Source organism: Phodopus roborovskii, unplaced genomic scaffold (assembly GCF_943737965.1).
Source record: "Phodopus roborovskii unplaced genomic scaffold, PHOROB, whole genome shotgun sequence".
Lineage (NCBI taxonomy): Eukaryota > Metazoa > Chordata > Mammalia > Rodentia > Cricetidae > Phodopus > Phodopus roborovskii.
In genome coordinates, this window is record NW_026126511.1 from 55,001,881 (window position 1) to 55,008,700 (window position 6,820).

The following is a 6,820-nucleotide window of genomic DNA, read 5'->3' on the forward strand; positions in this document are numbered from 1 at the left end:
TTACATTACCCATTTCTGTTTAACTATGTTTTGCCTCTGAGCTTTTTACCTTTCTTTATCCTATGTATCTTTCTTAGCTTCTTACTCCATGGCTAGGTGGCTGGCCCCTGGTTTCATCTTTTTTTTTTTTTTTTTTTTTTGAGCCTAGATTTCTTCTCCTATTTATTCTCTCTGCCTGCCACCCTGCCCATTCTTACTCCTGCCTAGCTATTGCTGTTCAGCTCTTTATGATATCAATCAAGTATTTCAGGCAGGCAAAGTAACACAGCTTTACAAAGTTAAACAAATGCAACATAAAAGATTGCAACACATCTTTGCATCATTAAACAAATATTTCACAGCATAAACGAATGTAACACTCTTCCTTTCTGATCCTCCATCTGTGGTGGAACCTCTGCCAAGATGCAGAATTTCATGAGGATCCTTACAGGGAAAACTGTCACAATCGAGGTTGAACCCTCGGACACTATAGGAAATGTAAAGGCCAAAACCCAGGCTAAGAAAGGAATCCCTCCTGCCTTTTGCTGGTAAGCAACTGGAGGATGGCTGTCCTTTGTTTGACTGCAGTATTCATAGCAGCCCACCCTTCATCTTGTGTTGAAACTTTACGGTGGTGCTAAGGAAAGGAAGAAGTCTTACATCACTCCCAGGAAGAATAAGCATAAGAGAAAGAAGGTTAAGTTGGTGTGCTGAATAAAGTACTATAAGGTGAATGAAAATGGCAAAATTAGTTGTCTTTGTTGAGAGTGTCCTTCTGATGAATGTGGTGCTGGAGTTTTCATGGCTAGCCACTTTGACAGACATTCCTATGGCAAGTATTGTCTGACTTACTGCTTCAACAAATCAGAAGACAAATAGTTGTGTGTGAATAAATAAAAAGACAAGAATTGAATAAAAAGAATGCAACACATCTTAAAAAATATTGCACAACAACATTCAGCCTTTTTTTTTTTTTTTTTTTTTTTTTTGGCCAGTACCATGCTATTTTGATGACTATGGCTCCATAGTCTAACTATGGCTAAGTATGGTGATACCTCCACCCCTAGCATTGCCTGTTTAACTTGGTTGCTTTGGATGCCTGGGTCTCTTTTGTGCCTCCATATGAACTTTGTTCCTTTCCATTTCTGTGCAGAGCGGTGTTGGAATTTTGATGGGGGATTATATTGAATTGTAGGGTGTGTCTGTAATGATAATCATTTTCATAGTGTTGATCCTTCGAATCCATGAGCGTGGGAGGGCTTTCCATCTACTAGTATCTCCCTCGGTTGCCTTCTTCAGTGTTTTAAAGTTTGTATCAGATATTTTAAAAGATGAGTCCTTGCTGGGTAGTGGTAGTGCATGCCTTTGATCCCAGCACTCAGGAAGCAGAAGCAAATGGATCTCTGTGAGTTCAAGACCAGCCTGGTCTACATGATGAGTTCCAGAACGATCAGGGCAGCCTATATATATATATATATATATATATATACACACATATATATACATATACATATGTATATATATATGTATGTATACACACACACACACACTGTGTGTGTGTGTCTTTAATGATGTCCTCAATGATTTTCTAAATTTCATTACCTGTGAAATGTCACCTTTCTTTATTTCTAATTTTGTTATATTGGGGTTCATCTGTGACTTATATCTAACAATTGTTTTATGAAATTGGGGATATTTGTGATAAGTGTATATATGCTTAGGATTGCAATGTCCTCTTGAGGGATTGTCCCTTTAATAGCATGCAGTGACTCCCTTTGTCTCTTCTGATTAGTTTTTGTTTGAAGTTTATTTTATATTAGAATAGTGATGCCTGCATGCTTCCTAGTTCTATTTGCTTGAATATTTGTTTTGTTGGGACAGGGTCCCACTATAATCCTGGCTTGGTGAACTGAGTTTAACTGTGGTTACTCACAGGAGCATGGTAACTCCTGGGCAGTTATACCACTGAAGAAAAACATCTCTCTTTCCTAGCAGCTGTTAACTACATGTCCATGGGGAGGACGACAGTCATGACCCCACAGCAACCAGTAGCTGTATTATCATCTGGGGTGGGAAGGAGCTTCATTAGCAAGCCCTCCTAAACTGTCTAAATCCTTGGTGAGGAATGAGAGCTCATGAGCCCTTCTTCCTAGTAACTGTTAATGTCAGTACATCCTTGAGAAGGGGGTCTCCCAAGTTCCTCCCCTCCCACAAGGGAAAGCTAATGAGCCCAATCTTGTGCGGGTCTCCTGCAGCAATCACTGCTGCTGACGATTCAGGACGGCCCTTTCTCTTGCTCCAGTGGACACTTCTTTTAGGCACACATTTCCTGGTGCGTTGATGATGGAGTGCATAGAATCCAGAGCTGAGCAGAGCTGTTGGTGACATTCTTCCTCTGCAGCTTGTGTGGTGCCCTCTGGCCCCACAAGAGCTAGCCAGGGAGGGGAAGCTTTCCAGCTCAGTCCCAGCGGTGGCATCTTCTGCTGTAGGAACTTATTGTCTAATTCTGGAACGCAAGCAGTGTAGCACAATAATAAAGACCCAGAGACAGATATTGGGGTTCAAGCTGAAAATCAGAAAAGCAAAGCAGCCAGCCAGTAGCTCTTACCTCTACCAAGGCTGAAATGGAGACCCTGTCTTCCCTGTGACTGGAAACTGAATCTCACATGAGACCCTTTGTGTTTTCCTTATACCTCTCTAGTGCTGGGATTAAAGGCATGTGATCTGTTACTCTTTTAGAGTATTCTATTGCTTGCTTGCATTATTTGGTCAAAAGGTCCATCCCTGTTGGATATGGTAGGGAATAGGAGGTACTGGCTTAGCTTGCCCTCCACCATAGTCTATAGTCAGTATCCATGAGCCCTTCTGCCTCCTCATCCTGGGGTGCTGCCATTGCATCTGCCCCACTCCAGCAGCTTTGCTGTAACTGTGGCTGTTCATATGCTGACAAGGGAAAGGTTTCTGGGACAGAGCTGCAGGGGGCTGCCTCCTATAGATTTGCCACAACTGGGTGCCAAGGTGTCTTAATTAGCCTGTCTATTGCTGTGAAGAGACACCATGACCACAGCAACTCTTATAAAGGAAAGCGTTTAAGAGGGGTGGTTTATGGTTTCAGAGGTTTAGTCCATTATCGTGGCACTGAGCATGGCAGCACACAGGCAGATGTGGTGCTGGAGCTGAGAGTCCTACATCTTGGCAGGCAACAGGAAGTCAGCTGTCTCACTGGGTGTGGCTTGAGTGTATATGAGACCTCAAAACCCGCCTCCACAGTGACGCACTTCCTCCAACAAGGCCACACCTCCTAACGGTGCCACTCCCTTTGGGGACCATTTTCTTTCAAACCACCACAGAAAGCCTTTGGCTGGGTCAGCAATTTCCATCCCCAACTATACTTTCTTGCAGGAGAAAAATGTACTTAGCTTATTCAGGGTGGGGATGGGGGCAAGCACAGCCCTTTGTACCTTCACTGCCCTCCCATTTTTACTTTCACTGAACTTGTCAGGTTTTCGTCTTCTAGAGGCTCATAAGCAATGAATTTGGCTGTCAGTCTTTTTTTTTTTTTTTTTATCTTTTTCTCCTTAGAAACTCCAGCTCAACGCAAATCTTCCCACATTTGCTTTCAAGTTACACAGATCCTTTTTCTCTCTTTCTCTACGCCCCCCCCCCTTTGTTTTATATGACTTACATGCCTCTGTAAGACCTGCCAAAGCCTATGTTTCCTGAAGGACCCTCTTCTACCATGCAGCTCAGCAACGCCACCAATGCCCCACACCAGTGTTAAGGTCCCTGGTGAGTCAAGCCCTTTCTATGCTCCAGTGAACACAGTCTGTTGGGCACAGCGACCTGGGCATCAGTCACGTTCTCTCGTGCACCGTGCACTCGGTAATGCCTATGCCTCCTGTTTTCCTCCAGTCCCTGATGATCAGGGAGACCACAGCTGACAGTAACTTGCTGTACTTCATGCTCATATGTAACAGTCCTAAGTGGCTGATTTTCCTCATACTGCCCCAGATTATCCGGCCTTTGTCTTGAAGAGGAAAGGGTAGTTCCGTCATCAGTTGCTTCATTTGCACAGCATTCAGACAGATCCCAGTTGTCCTCATGTGGTGGGACAGTCCCTTTGTGCACTGTGAAGATGGGATGCTCTCATTGGTTTAATAAAGAGCTAAGTGGCCAATAGCTAGGCAGGAAGAGGTTAGGCAGGACGTGCAGACAGGGAGAGAGCATGGGGATGAAGATGGATGGAGTTGATAGGCGACACAGAGAGGAGCCAGCCAGACATGAACAATTCAGACTCACAAAATGGGATAGAGGTTAAAAAAAATAAAAGCCACACGACAGCCAGTAAATTAATAGAAATGGGTTATTTTAAGTTATAAGAGCTAGTTAGAAACAAGCCTAAACTACTGGCTGAGCATTTCTAATTAATAACTCTCTGTGCAGTTATTTGGGAGCTGGCTGGTGGGACAAAATATTCCACCTACACCCCCATATCCCACATTCTCACAGGCCACACTGTGAGAGGTCTCCCATCTGTTGTTTAAATGTCTCCTCCTGATTCAAACAGTTCAGAGGCAAAATATTCCCTGATTATCATCATTGCCTGTATTGGACTATTATTAAGGCCCCCATCTGCATGTTATAGAATAGATTTTCCTTTCCTCTGTATTAAAGGCTAGCTTCTATAATTTATACCTCTCTCCCTCCCTCCTCATTGTTTAATTCTTCCTGAGTTCCAGGAGGGGCTGTTTAGCAAGAGTCTAATGTGTACTCCTCCCCTTCTCCTGTTAGCCCCCTTTCCTGCTAATTTAGAGCTACTTGCCCCTCCTTTCTCATGCCTGTTCTGTCTGGGCAGATAGCTCAGCCTCAGTTACATGTCTTACAGCCCAGAGCCATGTGACTGATACCACAGCCTGCTTACCACCCCTTCCCATCCACACTACCTTCAGATTGCAATATATTCTCTGGTTTGTCCACATCCCATACTCATGTGTAGACCCCACTCGGGAAGGCCCATCACTGCATGGCACAGAGGAAGACAACCAACCTAGGATTCACATAGCTGCTTTGGTGGTACATCTTCACCACAGTAGACACTGCAACCATGACTGCAGCAAGAAGGCATGACAGTTCGCACCACACCGAGGACAACGCATGGGGATTATGTCCACAGATGCTGAACCCTCAGACAGCTCAGCTCCAGCCACATGTCTGGACACGTCTCGTTCTCACAGCAGAGACAGTGCCGCACCCCTGTTGTGCTCCTCTTTGGGTCTGTTGGGCCCTTTGCTCAGTCTCCATGTGTGGGAATTTTTCTAAGGAGACCCGAACAAACCTCTGCTCACCCCAGATAGAACACCAATGGCAGCAACAGAGAAGTGACGGTACCCAGCGTGGCTTGGCGAACCAGAGTATAACTGGGTTTTCTCACAGGAGCAAGGGAAACTTCATGGACAGTTATAGCAATGAAGGAAAAATTTCTCTTCCAGCAACCGCTGGGTGGTGGTGGTGCATGGCTTTAATCTCAGCACTTGGGAGGCCAAGGCAAGCAGATCTCCGGGTTCAAGGCCAGCCTGGTCTATAATAGAGTGAGTTCTAGGACAGCCAGGGCTACACAGAAAAGGCCAGTCTCAAAATAACAAACAAACAAACACAAGCAACAGAAAATTGTCTATAAACCCTTGGGGAAGGGAGGGGTCGTGTGAGTCTTTCTTCTCTAGCAACCTTTCACTGTGAAAGACCTTGGGGAGGGGAGGCCTCATGAGCTCCTCCCCACTTCCATGACAGAAAGGGAACAAGCTTATGTGGGCAGCTCTCTTTCCAACAGTCACACTGCTGACTGAAATGACCACTCACCCTGGAGGACAATGTTCCATAACACAGCCTCCATGTGGGCAGTTCCCTCATGGGCTGGGTTCCTAGATGATGTAAAAAGAGAAAGCAAGCTGAGTGCCAGCATTCCTCTCTCTCTCTCTGTCTCTTTCTCTCTCTGTGTCTCTCTGTCTCTGTGTCTCTGTCTCTCTCTGTGTGTCTCTCTGTCTCTGTCTCTCTCTGTCTCTCTGTCTCTGTGTCTCTGTCTCTCTCTGTCTCTCTGTCTCTGTCTCTCTCTCTGTGTCTCTCTGTCTCTCTCTCTCTGTGTCTCTCTGTCTCTGTCTCTCTCTCTCTGTGTCTCTCTGTCTCTGTCTCTCTCTGTGTGTCTCTCTGTCTCTGTGTCTCTGTCTCTCTCTGTGTCTCTCTGTCTCTGTCTCTCTCTGTGTCTCTCTGTCTCTGTCTCTCTCTGTGTCTCTCTGTCTCTGTCTCTCTGTCTCTGTCTCTCTCTGTGTGTCTCTCTCTGTGTGTCTCTCTGTCTCTGTGTCTCTGTCTCTCTCTGTGTCTCTCTGTCTCTGTCTCTCTCTGTCTCTCTCTGTGTGTCTCTCTGTCTCTGTCTCTCTGTGTCTCTCTGTCTCTCTGTCTCTGTCTCTCTCTGCCTCTCTCTCTGCTTCCCACCTGTGTCTTACCCTCCCACTGCCATAGTGAAGTGTCCCCTGTGTGAGCCACAGTGTCCCCTGGCCCCGTTGCCTCACCCCCTCCTTAGTCAGGTATCTTGTCACAGCAACCCTTCTATCCAACACCCTGTGTCTGTATCATTGGGCCTGTGATAATAGAGACCATCTCTCCTCCAATCTGAGAGCCGCTCCAGAGCTTTACTTCCCTGTACTTCCGAAAACCAAAAGTCTGCATCTGAGGAGCTACAACGAAGGTGCCCATCCACCTTCACAGATGCCATGCTGCCTGGGCTGGCCTCAAACTCCTGATCCTGCTGCCCCAGGAATCTCAAAGACCACGCCCAACTAGGTGCTGT

The 6,820-nt window shown here is 45.9% G+C and overlaps 1 pseudogene; it reads left to right on the top strand.

The window, feature by feature from the left end:
• The first annotated feature begins 387 nt into the window (after positions 1-387).
• On the top strand, positions 388-858 carry LOC127230525 (ubiquitin-40S ribosomal protein S27a-like; annotated as a pseudogene).
• Positions 859-6,820: the final 5,962 nt, after the last annotated feature.